This window comes from Accipiter gentilis, chromosome 11, assembly GCF_929443795.1.
Source record: "Accipiter gentilis chromosome 11, bAccGen1.1, whole genome shotgun sequence".
NCBI classification, from domain to species: domain Eukaryota; kingdom Metazoa; phylum Chordata; class Aves; order Accipitriformes; family Accipitridae; genus Astur; species Astur gentilis.
Window position 1 is genome coordinate 6,429,847 of NC_064890.1, and position 19,883 is coordinate 6,449,729.

Sequence of the window (19,883 nt, forward strand, 5' to 3'; positions counted from 1 at the left end):
AAAGCTTACCTGGAGCAAGAATAAATTGTTGAGGAATGAGATGCGGGAATAGGAATATTACAAAACTCACGGCTGAGGTAGAGGCTATAGGGAGGTAGGCTATAGCCCCAAGCATTATAGGTTTAAAGCTCCTGATTTGTTATTGGACAATATGTATTTTATAATAACATCTTGCTTTTTCTTCATAGACTGGTGCATCATCCAGTTCTGAGCAAAAGCCTGACTCTTACCTGTCTGAACTATGGAGGCTGATCCAAAACCAGGAATTTTGCCATCAAAGTCAGACTGGGAAGTCAGATGACTGAGAGGACTTAGTCCCAGACCTGTAACACTTCCTTACCTCATGTTCATTGAGTATTACAAATACACGTACTCTAAAAAGTTAAGCTAAATTAAAATGGGTTTATTATTGATTTAACAGATTCAAAAACTTCAGAATCACATGCAGAACGCTCACAGTGTGAGTCACAAATTGAATTCATTCTTTTCAAAGTCTCCATTCAGGAAAAGAAAATCAATTTTTTGAATGTAGTTGGCAGGCAGGTCAATTTGTAGTAGAGCTGTTGTTCAAGGAAACTTTGGAGCCTCGTATTGTCCAGGTTTAAAAAGAAAAAATAAATTGATTTAATTTAAAAATTTTAAATAATGTAAATTATGCTCTCATCTGGTTTCTGATGTGAGTCTGCCAAAGACTTGGACTGCACCAAATGAGTCAGTTCACAGTTGTTCTGTGGGGTTTTTATTTAGCTTGGTTTAACCTCTTTTATGTTGGTATTGAAGAGCCCATTTGACAGGCTAGTTCTGTGTAGGCAGGCAATGAAGAGGATGGATCTTGCATTAGGTGACAGGACGGAGCAGACAAAGAGGAGGCAAGTGGAAGAGGTCAGAAATGGATATACATGAAGTGAACAGCCAGTAGGAGAGGAAAAATGACCATTCTCATTCATGGCTCGCTTAATTAATAAAGGAGGAAACAACTCAAAGCCACCACACCAGAAGTAGCTTACCATCTCACTTCCTAGTAGCTTATGTGGGATGAGTAGGAATTGCCTTCATTCCTAACACATAATTATCTTTTATCTAAATACCTACTGTGATGGGTGGGTGTATTGCCTCTGGACCAAACCTGAAGAGAAGTAGGGCAGCAGGGATAGAAGGTGAAACGGTGGTAGAAAGTTAGCTTGACAGGATTAAATTGTTACAAGGTCATGATCTTAGATACAAATGAAACTACTAAAATCAAAGGGAATTAGCTGCTTGAGAACTTTAATGTGGACATACATGATTTCATTTTGTGAGCCTTTCAAGCCACAAAGAGTGCGCAGACACAAAAAATAAATCCAAAACCACCAGTCTACAAAACATTATATGTCAATAATTTTGAGGTTAATATTACCTACTCAGTAATAAAATCCTTGGTACTTCCACCTTTGTTTTCAGCATTTTCAGGTTGGATCACTTTATCACAAACAGCAAAACTCCAAATATTTGTGAGCCCTGTCATGGTTTACCTTTTCTACTTCTTGGGGCCTCCTCTCACCAACACTTAGATGAAGATTTTCACGGACTGCATATTCAAGTAGGATTATGCTTTCCCAAGTGTCCTGAATCAGAAACCTAGAGCTTTTGACTGGGGCAGCCTGAGAGACTCTACATCGCTGTCAAACTTCTTTCTCATATGATACAAAGCCAGAGAGCGGGTGTGACGCTACTTTGTATTTAGGTTAACACAAGGAAATAATCTGCTTTAGATATTTCGTATTGACTGGACAACAGTGATTTTCTGTGTTGCTCCTATCCAAATACTATTCATTCCCTACATTATGGAGGTAATAATCCTCCTAAGTAGCCATTGGCTCCGATTTAATCAAAACTTCATTTCTCAGGTGGAATAATACCATTTTCTGCAATGAGACACCAACCCAGTCACCATAGAGATAGTAACAGTACATACCACAGTACATACCACTCAGGACATCAATAATTTTCTTTCCATGCAGCCTGGATGGGCAAGGCCTGCTTAGTACCTGGGTTATAGCTATGGTCCTCAGTAGCTACACAAGCACTAGTGACCAAAAGAAATAAAATTCAAACCAGTCATTTTGTAACGCCTTTCTGAGTCTCATTGATTTGGTAGCACGTTAAACTTTTGATTTCCAAATTTAGAGTAGACACGTTGGGTGTGGGTAGAAACTGCCTAATGTTTTTATCTTGATCACGTATAAGCCTGGTTTTGACCATGCAAATAGACCTTTTCAAGTTGTAGAGAATTTGCACGTGACACTATACATATGCTTTAGCAATGTTCTTTATGGAACCGCTAATGATTTTTGTCCTGACCATTTTAATGCCCATTCTAGCATCTGTCATGCATGAAGTTCCTCTTACTGACTCACTTAGGTGGATAATCTGGCATTTAACTCCTATTTTTGCTGAGTTAGGTGCATTTTGCTTTCATCTTTATTCTAAACCAATACGGTGTTCGGTGATTACATTTGTCAATCCTCCTGCGCTAAATTTGAGTATACTCACTAAATAAACTGCACTATAAACAACCTGTTTGGTATGTAGATAAGAACTGGATCCTTTTAATCCCAAATTGTTATTACTTCAGGCCCCAAATGTGTAATTTAAGGATCAAAGCCTGAATTGCTATCATAAATGCAATTCAATAACAAGGAAAACCTGAATGATTTTCAGATAAATAAAATCAGGCTAAATCAATGTAAATCTATAACCATTTCTCTCACACCATTTACTGTATTTAATTTCATTTTGTATTTTTATTTGTTAGGTCTACAACTAGAAAGAGCTCAAGGTGTTAATCAGCTGAACAGGTAAGAGTGAAGTTTTCCCTAGGACTTCAGAATTTCGTATTAATTATTCTATTTTTCTACTCTCTATAATATAAGATTATAATGCATTTATAATATAAGATTATAATTTAGTTATCAGATCTTGTTTCTAATTTCTATAGTTTTATTTACACTAATTTTGCACAATCTTTTCTATGTGTTTTTCTTTTAGGCACTTTTCATATGTCCTTTTAGTTATTTCACATATGTTTAAGATTTATTGTTTTTCTTGTTTTAGCTAAAAAAATATATATTATCAATAAAAAATGACTTAATTGGTAAAAAAAAAAAAAAATCCTACAGTTTAATGTGAATTGAAACATTGGGAAGCAGTAATATATATAGGATACATCAGCTGTATAAAAATCCAAAGTATATTGCCCAGAGTTCTAGATACAATTTCTGCATTCTCTCTCCTTCACTTAAATATACACAAATGCATGCAACAAGGTAATGCGTGCAACTTCAGTATAGTCTACCTGTGATCATGCAAAATTTATCAATAAAATTTAATCAGTAACTGAAATGGAATTGCAGACTCCCAACCTGTGGTTAAATTACACTTTTTCTTTCTATACTAAAGGTTTAATTACAGTTTACAAGGGCTGAAAAGCTAGAAGAAAAATGACAGCTAATATAAATACTTACTTGACCATCATCCAGTAAATACATAAATCTTTTTGTCTTTCCTTAGGTATTCAACTCTTTTCAACACAATAACAAGGATTAGGTAAGTTACAATGACAAATTATTCTTTCCAGTTCCATATTCTATTTATAGCCTTTTCATTCATTAGGGTTTTTAATTTGCTTTGGGTTTGCTGGTTTTCATGCTCCCATATATTTTTTAAGAAATAATTTATTACAATTCATATTTCTTTCTTTTCAAAATTATAATCCAATTACTTTCTCAGTAAACAAGAATTCCTCCTTTTTATGTGAAATGAACTACCAAGAAAAGTGGTTTCTGATTAGACAAGCTAATTTTGAAAGGACAGATAGAATCAAGCAATGAACTGGATAAAAATAATAATGGAGCATACCTTGTTAGATAACAAATGAAACAGACTTTGGAGACAATTAATGCAGGAGATACTTAATGCTGAGATAAGTTAAACAAGCTTTGTCTTATTTATTTGCTGCTATAAATCAAAGTTAATTTCCTTAAATAATGTACTATAACCACCTAGCTAGCATTACGTTTCTGTAAACACGTGCCACTGTAACCCACTTTGTTATTTCCTACTTCATATGAAAACCCCAGCAACCTTTGTAGGAGTGTGTGTGTGTGTGTGTGTGTGTGTGTGTGTATTTATATATATATGTGTGCGTGAGTGTACACAGGTAGGTAGCTAGATGGATAGATCCATCGATCAATCGATTGATCCAATAAGGGAAAGTGATCTAACAACATTCAGGATGAATATTGCAGGAAAATGTTTGGTAACTTCATCCAACAGATAAACATGATTTTTTTTATATTAGGTTTCCAAATTATTAAATTACAGACTGTGGGCTGTAACTTGCTGGGCTTGATTCTGTTTCAAGTCTTACACTAATGTAGCACTTTTTACTGGGCTGTTGGAAAAATTGTACCAGAGTCAGATGGTTTGAGGGATATTTTTTCCTATATTGTCTCTTTGCTGTGTATAGTGAGTGTTTCTAAGAAGAAGCATAAGCAAGGAATTTTTTTGAGTAAAAAGCTAGTGTAGTAGACTTTGAGGAATAAAATGCCTATTACTCTTATCCTTTTATGTTCTGGAAATGAGTATATGTGTACAGAGTTCTAAAGCAAGAATCAAGTTAGTATTAAAAATATCCCTGACCCATATTGATGACTTGCCCCCTCCAAAGGAAACAATCTTGGAAAGCTAAGCTTTGTCAAACTCCAGAGGTCAAATGTAAACAATGTCAGTTTTAGGACTTTAAAAATGTGTACAATATAATCAAAATGAAATTTCAACTTCTTTAATACAGATATATGACCCTGATGGTGTCTGTTCTGCTTTTTATTCAACAGTTAAGCAACTGGCAATTTAGTTAGGAAGGACAACATGTAGTTGCACATCCCTGTTCTGCGTGTCTGATGGTTTTTGTTTCATCTGAAGCTAGAAAAATTTTACTAAGACCTGTTTGTCTCACCTCTAAGAAATAGAAATACATTTTCTTTATCTTTCCTTAGCAATAATAGTTCCTGGGCAATCTTCAAGACTGCTTTCAAACAGTAGAGAAACACTATGTGCAACTATTAAGAAACCAGAGTTTGACATAATTCTCTAACTGTATATTGTGTGATTGCATTTTGTATCAAACTAAAATTTACTGCTGTGAAAGATTCAGTTATAATACCATTTGTTCATCAACTGCCTTCAACTAGAAGGTTGCTGAAGCAAGCACAACATACACAGTGGTTTAAAAAGGAACTGGGCAAGGTTATAGGGAGTCAAGACGCGTTTCCTCAGCAACCCACAACTTTGAAGGGTGTAGGAAATGCTTCATTTTCTCTGGCAACATGAGGACCTAAGTGGTGAACTTTCTCATATGATTTTGGGAACAAATGACACCAAGGAGTCAACGCAGGACTTCAGGAGCAGGCCCAGGCACCATGAATGGTTAAGGATACTGTCCTCCAGGCTACCTGTGGACCCAGTCCAATGTTTACTGCCAAATTGCTCCATCTTCCTCTTTCTGTGGCTTTATCTCATTAGCAGGAATTGTGCTGCTTCCGCTTTGCCTTGTGATTTGGAAATGTCCCAGTGTCATGAGGAAAAACAGCACTATAAAAAACTTTCAGCAGTTTCACAGGGAGGATTCAGTCCTCTCGGCACCTTTATGGGTTCTTCTTCTCTTCTGTGAAACAAGGCAAAATAGAAAGAGAGTCTTCCTTCATGTAGCCAGTCTTGGGTTTGGGTGGCCTTGTTCTTCCTTACAATGAGGGACCTCTGTAGAAGAGTTGTTTTGGACAGAGATGTGTCAGGCACTATACCTCACTGTCCTCCACTTCAATCAATCCTATCATCTTGAGTCTGAGGAGCAGCTCTGTACAGTCCAGTTGGAATAGCATAAGGGTGTGATCACTTACAAATATGAGTAAGCATGTTCCCCCACTAGCATAGTATCCAACTCAAGTTTAACAGAGCCATCAAAAAGACTGAATTTTAAATGTGTGCTGATTTTTGAAGACATCAGCAGAAAGCTAGCAAATACTACCAGTACCAAAACCAGGCATCCTTTAGTCTTGAAGAAGGGAAGGGAATTATGAGCCTTTATCTCTTCCTGCAATCCCTCTGGGGGCCCACATGTTGTGACAGTATGCAGAATAAACTGTTCTCCTGTGCTCTCACAACTTGTATGAAACCAGTCCTTCTACTTCTGTTTGTGCTGCAAACTTCAGTTTTATCTAATGCTTTAATAGGAAAAACTTTAATGGTATTTCTGGAAAAATAAAAATAATCCCCCTAAATGTGTGGATGGCTCTTATTACGAAAATATTCACCCATTCCATCTCTGTTTCCTGTTTTCTGCTTTTATTTTTTTCATCACCCTAGCAGCAAATCCTGTGGATGGTAATTTTTCTTGGTGAATGGTAGCCTATTTCTAAGCACTACCTATACTAAAACTTTTTTATTTATTTCCAGACACTTGCCCTCATTCACTTCCTTTCGAAGATTATACTTCCAATTGCCTCTTATCTCTCATGTCTTTACCTGGAAATCATCCCTAACTGCCTTCTCTCCCTTACTCATCCAAATTGCACCCTAATACTGATGCATTAAAACAACTTCATAGTTTCAACATCAGAAATCTGTTTCTCTGTCTCTTTGTATCCTCCTCCAATCACCAAATCGCATGCTTCCAGGTATCTGCTACTAATGCTGTATTGCATGTCTAGAGCTGTGGCCATTCTCATTTTTCTACTTATTCCTTTCTCTACTATATCAGCTTCCCTTGTGCAAGGTTATGCTGGGAGGTGGAGCCAAGGCCAGAATAAGAACTGGTAGTACCTCAGCACAGGGCATGAGACTGGGTTTGTAATATGTGTAACATCAAGATTTTTTGGTGTAGTTGAATAGCACCGCCATTCTTTGCTTATGAACCCTTGCCTAATTTTGTATCCTTTCTCACCTCCTCTATTCTCAGTTTTCCATCAAGGACCTTGTGATTTCCTCTTGAGAGCTCCTACCTCACATGAAGTTTCTTTCTAAGATTATTACCTTTCTGGCCTTGTGATTTCTCTTAGAGTACCCACTCTTATCCTGTGACTATCCTGCTTACTAACGGAGCTCATTTTTATATGGATTACAGTCCTTCTGCATTTCAGAAGTCCTTAAAACATCAGAGAACTACTCTGTCAGAGAACCATTGCACAAATGCAATCACAATTAAGTGCCGCATGTGTTAGTAAATATGACTGAATCTCAACTTGCCTGCCTGTTCCTGTTCAGTCTCATTATACATGTATTCAGTAAAGAACAAAAGTGAAAGATTAAATAGTCATCTAGGTTTGTGTAAAGATAGGTTTCGGTCAAGATAGTCATCGCGTAATTCTGCATGTTTTACTCAGAAGTTGTATTTTCATTTCTCATGGGAGATGTTGTCCAGAAAAAGACTTTTGCCTTCTCGTGTCTGAATCAGACCCTCCAGGCAGCCCATACTCCAGTCAAATGTGACACAATTTAGTAGTTGCTATAATACTGGCTTTGATTTGAATTTTTTTTTTTTTGGAGGGGGGCGGCCTAAGGTTACATGTAAGCTAGGCTTTCATCCAGCCACGGAACAAAAGATTTAACACATAGGCAGGTTGTCCTTTAAGTTTCAGCTGTCTTAGGACACGTGCAATGAAGTATATGGGAAGGGGTAGAGACAAGCCTTGGAGCACAGATCGCATCCCTGCTATGGAAACAGAAAGGGTGATTTGTTGCTGTTTTAGCCTGAATGGTTAGGAGACACAAGGGTGAAAAGACAACTGAGTGCAGGAAACACGGTGATGGGAGAGTAAGAACCATCCTGAAGAGGAGAAAAAGTGCTGGAGGCAGGTTGTAACAGGAACCAGCTGTGATTTCAGACACTTATTGAATCAAACCTCCTCCAGCATAGCCCTGTGATGGAGCCTGGGGACCAGGGAGGTCTCTGAGGAATGATGGTGAATGATCTAGCCAGGAGACAATGAAGATTTCAAGGCTTGCCTGTATTTCATTAGAAAGCTGAGCAAAATCAGCACATTTCCCGGGAAATAGTTCTGTATTGATGAACCAGCATTTTCTGTAAGAAGACAAATATTCTGTTGACAGGTTTGACCAGCTCTATTTTTGGCATCAAGGGATCTTGTGCGACTTCTCTCTGTCATATCCACTCTGGTCCTTGATGCAGGAATTGTCATCTTTAGTTATATTTGCACATTGCCTGCAACACTGGCTGGAGGCCACAGGCTACAGCACAAATAGGCATAGAAGTCAAGAGACCTGAGGTGTTTTCATTTCCATGCCTATCTAATTGATGGCCCCTCTAACTAATGCTGCCAGAAATTGATACTGTCACATCACAGATCAGCCCTGAACAAGTGAACCACATACAACATTCCATCTTATTTTTTGGTGTTGCTGGCATAGAAATATACTACGGCAAATCCCCAAGTTGCCAAATGAGTAGTTTGTACCCAAGCAAAGTATAATCATAAGTGGTGACACTGGTCTCCTCTCTTTTGTGGCGAAGTTGATTTAGATTTAAGTTTAGTTCACTCTTTTTAATTTATTTCTCCTTTTAATTTCCTCTTTTCATATAGGGGAAATTATGATCTTATGAAGCTGACATTAAATGATCAAACAATATTGAACAACCTAATGAAAATCTTAAGCAAAAGTCATTGTGAATTAGGTATTTGCTAAACTGACAACACAAGCCTTTGTAAACCTGATATTGTTCTTATGTAAACTCATGAATGGAGACTTTCTCAAATAAATTACTTAATAACATCAGAGAGTCATTGGCTGTGTAAATATATCCCAGGGGCGCATACTAAGATTCCTGAATTTAAATGTTCAATAGAACTTCATATTTGTCACCTTTACTAACGAGTTTTTCCTTATGAAATCATTATTAGCATGAAAAAGTTAAATTTTGTATCTAATTTCTTGAATTAATGCTGTTTGAAGACCCTAAGGGTTTGAAAGTTCTTTCACTGGAATTCATCATTTACATAATTTTCATAGCCCCAGTCCTTTGCTCTCAACTATGAATGCACATTGTGATTTTTTTTACGCATTAAGGCAGCAACTTCTATTTTTCTCTACACAAAACAATTAACAGAAGAATAACAGGTAATAAACATTTTTAATCTTTAATGTTACATTAACAGTGAAGTGCCATTTTTCATGCCTTCGCAACAACACTGCCTGCTGATTGATGCCTTTCTGGCTCCTCACTATGAAGATATTTGATTAGAAAAGGAAAAACAATTGAGTTATTTGAGATCAGTGGAGCTTTCCATCATTTCCTGCCTGAAATACTTGAGAGTGCACAGCAGCATGGCCAGATTTTTAAGTAGACTAGACAGTATTTTCTCAACTCTACATTATCATAGTTCAGCCATGATCTATGAATGAGATGTTTACTTGATATATTTCTTTTTTGTGTTAATAAAGCTTATTAGATAGGAATTTTATTATTTCATAAGCCCAGACTTTAGACACCAATGCAACACAGCTTTTGACCAAAATATCTGTTGATGTTAACCTTTCCTCTGCCTACTGTTACTAATAATAGTTTTTATTACTTTAGGTCCTTGTGGACTCAGGATCATGGACATATGGTAGGCATAAGACAAAGATGTAGGACAGACCCAAATCTGAAAACACTATCAAATTAGTGGCAAAGATAGGCCTAATATCTGGGAGCTTTAGGTTTAGCATAACAACTGCAATGGAAACATGACAGTTCAGACAGTATTTTGAACAGAAAAACTGAACTTAGCTCTGTGTCGAGGCTAAGGTTGTTTGACAACTCCTTCCATCCAGTGGTTTGCTCCGGACTACAAATCAATTTTACATCGTAGACACATCCCATTCCCTAATTTAACAATGTGCATGACAATTTTTTAATTATTACTATTATTATTATTCCTGTCTGTGTACAGGGAAAAGACTAAGGCAAATGATGCAATATGTTTTGTGGCAAACTTTTGATTAGGATTCAATGTGAGATTACGATTCTGCTTTTCGGTTGCTTTTTAGTTGCAGATACCTAAAAAGCTATTGCACCCACATGAGATGCATTGACTCTGCTGACTGCCTCTCCCCTGGCTGTGATGGGAACTTACCACACCTAAAGGAATTCATTCCTTATTTTTAACATTTAGAGTCTAAATCTGGAGCCAAATGTGACCATTTGCTTTTGATTCATTTGCCCATGCATTCATGTCTAGTGCTATTTGAGAAGCCTCGTGTCATGTTCTCATACAATATAAGAATTAACACCACCTTCTTACACCAGCCCCTGGAATTAGTTTATCTTATCCCAATTCAAAATGGATGAGCAGCTTCATAAAGTTTAAACTGAACACAATTTAGCTTGCATTGCTAAATGCAATGCAGTACAGTGAATACTGGGGGGGGATTTTTGAAACCAGGATATTGTGCCTCAGATTTCCTCCAATCTTATTCAAAGTTTCTGTAAACACATCCTCTTGTTTTTCTGTAGAAGGAAAATCACATATCTGCCTGTTTTCTCTCCAGTCACCAAATGTCTAGAAAGAGCTTCTAGGTGCATCATCTAGATTCCTATTGTTTTCCAACAGAAGTTTCAAGCGTTGTGTTATGTGTTAATGTTGCTACTCTTCTCACCCAGGGACAGTACTAAAATGATAGAAAAAAGATGAACAATCTTGAAAATATTGTTAACGATTAAATCCAGGTGTTACAATTTTTAGTGATCAGTGTTTGATGTAGAAAAGGGCTTCAACTGAATACTGAAACAGAATGAACACATGAAATCCTGTAAGTCTATCTTCTGACCACCAGCAGCTGCCTTGCAAACCTGGTCCCACATTTTCTCTCTAGACAAATCATTCTGCTTGACATAATGGAGGAAGTCCAGTGTGTGTGATCAACTGTGTACAGTTTTCAATTTCCTACAAATTGTGTTAGTTGCTTGAAAATAGGTGAAACTGTAGGAATTAGGCATACTAAAGCTATTCATTTTGGACTCCAAACAAACAACCTCTGAACAGCTTGTTGGGAGGCCTGGCACTTAGTTACAATCAAATTCAATGATGGCTTGCAATATGCATGTCAAAACAAGGTCAGCCATTTGAGGCTGCTCACTACCACCTTTCCCTTTCCACAAGCCAAATCACTGCCCAGATGCTCGTAGAGGATTGTTATTACCATAATGCCAATGTGTTATCCAGGTTAAAATGTGGTTTTGCTATTGATCCAAGCATACACTAAGCCACTGGAAAACTTTATCAAGGAGTGCTATGCTGCTCACGAATGCCAAAATTCGACTGGCTCAGAATTTTGAAGGATTTTGAGCCATTTGCTATGTCCTAACTCTATGTTGTAAATTCTGGTTTATAAGAGATATTAAATGAATCCAGATGTTTGGGTTTGATTTTTTTTCTCTTGCTTTTTCATGGCCATTTCCAATAGCCAAACCCCCAAACCAGCACTTACCAAACATTCCCACTGACTTCTGTGGGTTCTGGATGCAGCCACTGGAAAACCTGCACTTGTGTCATGGTTTAACCCCAGCCAGCAACCAAGCACCACTCAGCCGCTCACTCACTTTCCTCCCACCCCGTAGGATGGGGTAGAGAATCAGAAGGAAAAAGGTACAACTCCTGGGTTGAGATAAGAACAGTTTAATAAAACAGAAAGAAACTAATAATAATAATAATAATAAAAGGATTAGAATATACAAAACAAGTGATGCACAATGCAATTGCTCACCACTCGCCGACCGATGCCCAGACAGTTCCCGAGCAGCAATCCCTCCAGGCCAACTCGCCCTGGTTTATATACTGGACATGATGTCCCATGATATGGAATACCCCTTTGGCCAGTTTGGGTCGGCTGTCCTGGCTGTGTCCCTCCAGCCTTCTCGCTGGCTGGGCATGAGAAGCTGAAAAGTCCTTGACCTAGTCTAAACACTACTGAGCAACAACTGAAAACATCACTGTGTTATCAACATTCTTCTCATACTGAATCCAAGACATAGCACTATACCAGCTATTAAAAAGAAAATTAACTCTATACCAGCTGAAACCAGGACAACTTGACATCCATCGCCCTGCTGAGATTCCAGCCAATGTTCTCACCCTGTGCTGATGTGCTCTTCAGATATAATTGCTTGTGATTTGCAGTATCTCTTAGTAACCCAGGCACTCTCCTTCTTGATTCATTCCAGTGACAATGGGCACAAATTGAAAAAAAGCCCTTAAAACTCAAATTAAAACATGTAACTCAAATCTTCATGCCATAGCAAGGTTTGACTGGTTATAAATAAAAACTATCTGGACTGATTTTAGGATTTTAAGAAAATACATTGTTGCCCTATAAACCAAAGCTGTGAAAAATATGACTAATGGTACCAGGACAACACTAGCAACATATTCCCATCTGTTTATCTGTTCTAGCTTGAATGACTTAGGGATACATTCTATTCCACTTCAGTTAGGGCACTAATTTTAGGTTTGTGGACCTAGGCTTCATCTATCTGTCCACCAGAAGATCCTGAAGGCATGCCAAACTTGTGTTTCATAACATCATTCCTCTATTTTCAGCTTTTTTAAAATGTGTATATTAGACATCAGATTGGAAAAAAAAATCTCTTTTATTAAAATTTCTCTCAATGTTATAATTTTCCTTTTGTATACCAGTATCTTGTGATTTTTCCTTCTAAGAAATAGACAGTTCTTAGGGATATTTTACTGATCGGTGTAGAATTGCATCCTAAGTTGGAAAGGAATATTCATGAATAGAAAACCATTTTGGTTTTTCTGTGTTGTCTGCCTGTAACTTTGGCTTCGCTTTCCTTAGTTTGTGTACACAGTAAATTTTTCCATGTCATTTATTGTCACCATTGTGATTTCTATTGTATGACATACATTTTCTCTTTCTTCTATTCAGAAAAGAGAAGATGGACTGTCAGGAAGGATTCCTTTTATTCCTATCCTGCTTTATTTTGATAGAATGCAAGTTCATATTGTTGTGGGGGTTTTTGTTGATTTGAATTGCTGTTACAGGTGCTTAGCGCATCGAATGAGCTTGTACATTAATTAAAGAGAGAGAATCTCAAGCTATGTAACTTAATAAGGAGAGGTTAACTGACTTGATCAGAGTCTAATATTTGCAGAAGGGAGAATTTTTGATAATCATTGACTCTTTAATTTAGCAGAAAAATATGTAACAATATCCAGGCAATGGAAGATGAAGCTTCACAAATTCAGAGGTAGAAATAAGATACTCAGAGTGTAATTAGCCATCACAACTTCCCTACAGATGTGTTAGATTCTTTGCTGCTTGCAGTTTTGAAGTCTTAATAATCTTCTGACAAAATCGCAATATTCAAATAGAATTTACTGCCTGGTTGTGATGCTAAGCTGAAATTCCTGGTGTATTGTGTAGAAGAGCAAGCAAGTAGTTTTACAAAGCTTGTTGTATTTCACCTACATTTATAGCAGAATACTGTCAAGTCACTCAGTCGTCTCCATCACCTCTTCCATACGGCAGGGCTGCACTCTTCTGCTTTGTTTGCAAGGCCTCCATTGACGTTCTGATTTGCATCCCTATAGGGTGCAAAAGATACAGATAAATAATAATATTTAATAGGATTAATAGCCTAGAATGTGCAGGTAGTTGCAATATTGTGCAGTACAGAGAGACACAGATGCCTTCTCCTAGACAGCCTGACTTTAACAAAGCATGACCCATATTTGAAGAGATTGATTAAAATTAGACTATCAATGTCTATTTGATTCCTGGATGGAAAGGCCCTAGTAATAACAGCCTCTACTCATGGCAAAATCAGTGGGGTGTTTGCACCTTACACTTTAGGAGTGAGATTCAGGTCAGCAGATTAGACATCTAATTTGAACTAATTCTGAAGTTATGCCAAAATATTCTTCATACGGTCAACAGAGAAGGGCTTCCAGAAAGAGTCCTACCTATCTAAAATTAGTTTTTATATCAAAGTCCTGGGCCCAAATCAACTTCTTAAACAGCCTGTTTCTCTTCTTTAACTGTGTAACAATTCTAAGACATTAAGCCCCTAACTTAGGTAACTACTTAGGTTTCAGGAAAACACTTTATAGTAGACCTCCAATGACCTTCAAAAATTACAACTTCCCATTTGCATTTTGCTCCCTAAATACTTGTGAGTGCTGTCTAGCTGCAACATCCGACAGATTTTCTCTTTCGCTCTTTAAACTCACATTTCTCTTTGGTAAGGTGGTTCTTTTAAAAAAATTTGGAGGGATTTGTCAGACTAACTGTAGGCCTCTTGGGACAATCATCCCAATTCTCTTCATAGCCAAAAAAAAAAAAAAAAAAAAAAAAATAAATAAATAGTTGTTTGTAATTCATGATTCATCTCCTGTAATGTACTGCTACATATGAATTGCATTCTAATGATGCCTAGTTTTCCCTATAACCACAAAGTTAGCCTAAGGAAATTAGGGTTTAGATACTGACATTGTAGATGTCTGAAGTTACATCAGATGAACCTTCCAAAGGTTGTCATGCCAAGTTTCCTCATCTGGTCAAATTAACAAAGGTTGAACAGTACCAGATGTAACTCAACTACATTTCAGAAGACCTCTCAGAATAGCAGTAAATGAGGTTTTTATTGTATTGCATGCATCATTCATTTACTATTTTAATGCAGGAGAAAAAGCTTGCGTTACACAATAGCAAAAAAAGGGAAATAAATTTTGAACGCACTGTACAGAACATTTCTCCTGAATAAACCTTTAATATGAAAATAACACATCATATGTGAAGTGCCATCAGTATTTCTGGTGCTCAGGCCCAGAACATGCCGATTGCGCTTTGGAGTGCACACATGGCATTTGGGTACTTAGTTGACATTTTAAGTAATTGAATGTTAGGAACCTACATCCCATCCCTCTTGCTGAAAATGTGCTCCCAGGGTTCACATCCTGGAGAAGTCCTTGGTCATAGGTATAACAAAACATAGATGAAGAGAAACGGAAAAGATGTTATCCATAAGGTCATACAGCTTATTTTCATTGTGAAAGAAAATGTTTTTTAAGTCAGCAAAGGATTTGGAAGTGAATGTCAAAGCTTTTGAGGCAGAGATTTCTCTTTCAATAGGGAGCAGGAGTTGGGGAAAGTGGAGGTATTGGAGAGTTTTAGGTTTAGAGCCACAGGTATTGCAACTACCCTGATACAACCAAGAGAAAGAGAAGGATGCTAGAGGATGAAAAGGAAACATAAACAAGCCCTAGGACAAACATTATTACTCATTGTCCTTTACCATGGAAGACGTTAGAGTGAATGATAATCTCACATGCCTCCAGCCTCTCATCAAAAGAAAAATGGAATTTTCTACCAATTCGTTGTTTAAAATACAGTTCTGTTCTTCTTCCAGACTGACCTCAAACACTTCCCTCTATCTTCTACTTTGTTCCAAAAGTCAGCTTAAAGGGGTACAGGTGAGAGTGGTGTCACATATATGATGAGTATTGGGGTCTATACCTCAACAGCAGCTGTAGAGCACTCTTTTCCACTGTGAATCTGTTAAGCAAGTAGATACAATTGCACTGAAGTATGACTGGCTCATTTTATTGCAACTTTAAGTTCTTTCACTACTTATGTGCTGAAAGCAAGTGAATTTAGTTCAACTCTGTGATTCTGAATGGGTTATCAGGAGTAAGTGGCTTTGAATTTTAGTCTTTACACAGTTGCAGAGCAAAAACTTCCTAAGGGTTGGCTCTACTAAGTAAACACAACATGAAATCCAGCTGTGAGTTTCTCTGTAGGTTTGGCTGTTTGTTGAAAATATCTTTTGAAGTTCTCAGATTCATACCCTATCACACTAAAAAGCAACATCAGGTAGCATCTCCTGGCAATGTTCATGTACTTGCTAATAAGGACTCCAATGTACTTGCTAATAAGGACTCCTGGAAACTGTAAAGTTGCTATATACAATTCTCAAATGGTAGAACTGTATAAAGTAACTATTTGCATTTTATTTCCACCAACCTGAGATAAAATTTCATACTGTTCAGATACGATTGCATTTGTATCCAATAATATTGCATTTTTATCCAAAACAGAAACAGAAAAAAAGACCATTTCCCATTGTGAATCTTGTCACGACAATTTGCAGTTGGCCCAGTTCTAGGTTTTATTTTCTTAGAATGCATCACAGCTACCAGTCTGGGACATATGAAAATGTAATTGAGCTTGAAATGTCATCTTGATAGCAAGTGATACAGTTAATTCTGTTGGTAAATGTTGTGCAGTGCTAATTGCTAAGTCTAAATTTAACAATTAGTTTAGAAAATCTGAAGTGTAGTTTATAATGGGATATAAGCTGCAGGCTTCAGCTTGTACTGACTTTTTTATTATTATTACTTACACCAGTTTAGGAGGATGCAGCTGAAAATTTTTAACCAAGAATCAAGATGCATGCTTAATTTAACTTCAACCAAATTTGACTATACATCTAGTAAATTTGCTATGGCTGCAAAACATGTTCTAACAAATTGAACTTGTATAAAGCCTTTTGCTTTCTACAGTTTGTAATTATACATGAACTGATATTGTCATCCTAAACTTCATTAACTTCCTTAAAATTTTCATTGATGTTGTCTATCAGAGAAGTTGGTTGGTACTGGTCTGTGTGTTTTCTACCCTTTTAAAGAGGAATGTTGCTATATTTCAGCATCTGGGGGTTTGAAACCTTGAATTAGCCACACATATTTTACATCGGGTATTCTGCAATACAAAAATCTTTGAGATAGTAAAACATCAGCAAGAAGGGCATAAACTGGAGATGATAAATTTAAATCTTATCTTTCCTCACACTAAAATACTTTGTATCGCAGAATCACTGGATAGTTGAAGTTGGAAGAGAGCTCTGAAGATCATCTAGGTCAAATCCCCTGCTCAAAGCGGAGTCAACTAGTGTAGGTTGCCCAAGATTATGTCCAGACATGTTTTGACTTTCTCCAAGGACGGAGACTCCACAGCCTCGCTGGACAACCTGTTCCAGTGTTTGATGACCCTCACAGTGAAAGAGTTTAAATGGATTTTCCTGTATTTCAGCACGGGCCCATGGCCTCTTGTTCTGTTGCTGAGCACCACCGAGAAGAGCCTGGCTCCTCCCCACTGGTTATTCATACACACAGATGACATTACCCTGAGTCTTCTACTCTCCAGGCTAAACCACCCCAGCTCTCGTGGCCTCTCCCCATTTAATAGGGGCTCCAATCCCTTAAGCATCTTCCTGGCCTTTTGCTGGGCTTGCTCCGGTATGTGCATGCCTGTCTAGTACTGGGAAACAGAGAGCTGTGCACAGCACTCCAGAAGTGGCTCACCAGTGCTGGGCAGAGGGGAAGGATCACCTCCCTCGACCTGCTGGACACCCTCTGCCTCATGCAGCCCAGGATGCCATTGGCCTTGTTTGACACCAGGGTGCACCATTGGCTCGTGGTCAACTTGGAGTCCCACGGGACCCCCCCAGGGCCTTCTTTTCCAAGATGCTTTCCAATCATTTGGACCCCAGCATATACCGGTATGTGGAGTTGTTCCTCCCCATGTGCAGGATTTTGCATTTCCCCTCGTTACCTTCATGAGGTCCATGTTGGCCCATTTCTCCAGCCTGCTGAGGTTCCTCTGAATGGCAGCACAACCATTTGGAGTATCCATCACTCCTCCCAGTTCCGCATCACTCGCAAATTTGTTGAGGGTGCACTATGCCCAATTACCCAGGTCATTAATTAAGTTGCTACACATTACTGGCCCCAATATTAACCCCTGGGGTGCTCCACAAGTGACTGGCCTCCAGGCGAACTTTGTATTCCTCATCATAATCTTTTGAGCTTGACAGTTCAGCTAGTTGGCAGTCCACCTTATTGTCCACTTATCTAGCCCGTACTTCATCAGCTTGCTTATGAGGATGTTGTGGGAGACGCTGTCAAAAGCTTTACTAAAGTTGAGATAAACAACATCCACTGCTCTCTCCTTACCCACTGGGCTGGTCATTTCACTGTAGAAGGCTTTCTGGTTAGTTAATCATGACTTCCCTTTTGTAATTCCATACTGACTACTCCTGTCATGGGGGTGAATTTAAAAATGAGAGAGAGGTTTGCATCACTTAAAGAATCACCTCCAATTGTGTTAGCAATAAAAAAAATGATTGAATAGAAATTTGTATAAAAGTAAGACTTCACAGAATTTGTTGGCAAAGTTCACTCTATTGCTTAGTACATGGATAAAATGCACACAGGAAAATTAAATCAGAATCAAACTAAACTTCTGTATACTGGGACCAAAAACCTAATAGGGCAAAAGGAAATGTGGAAAAGGGTAAGAAAGACCCTCCCATTTAGTCATGAGGTTCAGAGAAGACCCCCTTGCTTTCTAAACTCCTGTTGGAGTCTAGGTGCAGCTGGATTGACTCCTAGTCCCAGACTTGGTCAATGGTTTATATCTAAAGGGATTATGAGTGCAACAGCAGCCTAAAATTCATTCACATTTGAATAAAAATCATGACAGTAGTTTAAGTATAAATTTGAAAGCAATAACTTATGATATATCTTATAATGAACTTGCTATAACTTAGTTATGGTATACTTGCTATAACTCACTAATAACTTATAATGTACTTACTATAATTTACTTCCTATAGACTATTCAGGTTAGTACATATGCATGCATAAAGACACTAGGAGAAATACATAAGAGAGTAAAAGAGAATAAAAGAGTAAAAGAGAGAGAAAAAGAGGTAAACCTGTTAAAAATTCCCCTCGAGGTCAGTAAAAATATTCACTTCAGATGCTTCGACATTTGCCTCAATGGGCTGAGGGTCGAGCCTCAAGGAGTGAGGAGAATCAGCCCAGGCCGTGTCGGCTTTCTGCGACAGACCTCTGATTTTTGCAAACAGAAAAGTTCATGTGTTCTGAGAGTCATCCCGCTCAGAGCAAAATACTGGTTGCAGCTTGCTGCGGTCCAGGAGAGCTCAAAGGGTCTCGCTTAGTACCGCTGTTTATAGGTTTGGGAGATGATTGACTTTCATCATTAACAAATTTCTGCAACAAATTGCACTGGAAAATTCCGAGACTGTTTAAGAATAACTCAAAACATAGATACAGCATGCTCCAAGCTTGTCAGGGGAGGATTGTAATGTCTCAAGGTTGTTATGAGAAAGAACTGGCTGCAGGTTGCTGTGAGAACTGGCTATCTCTACTCCCGTCCCCCCACCTTCACTGGGCAGCAGGAGTCCTTGAGACGCACGACGTATCTCCGTCTTTAGCTGTGTAAGAGTTCCTGGCACAGCCAAGGGTCGCTTAACTGCTCGACTTATGCTAAGGCCTAGCGACCCTTCCCAAGTTGGTAAATCAGCCTGGATAGGGGGAAAGAAATGCACCACCACACTCCCAAACACCTTCTTTTCCTTCATGTGTTACTGCTAATTTGCAGAAACAATAAAAATAATGAAAGTTGTTGCTACTTAAATACAACAATATGCAAGATCTACTTAAGTTTTCATTTCAGCAATGCTTTTTTTTTTTTTTCTTTTCCACTTATGCTTCATTTCTTCTGAATTCTGCCTCCTTCAAGTATGCAAATCTGCAGTTAGTCACCCTTTTCTGTTCAGATCTTTAGATACAGTAGTGTAGAGATATTTCAGTTTTGTCATTGGCAATAAGCACAACTGGATTTACTGAGTTAAATAACCCTGAAAAGATTCATTTTTGAGAAAGGCGAGATCCTCAGCTAGTATACACTGCCATGTTTCACTGAAGTGTGTCATGCCAGACTTGCATTGGCTGAATATTTGGCTC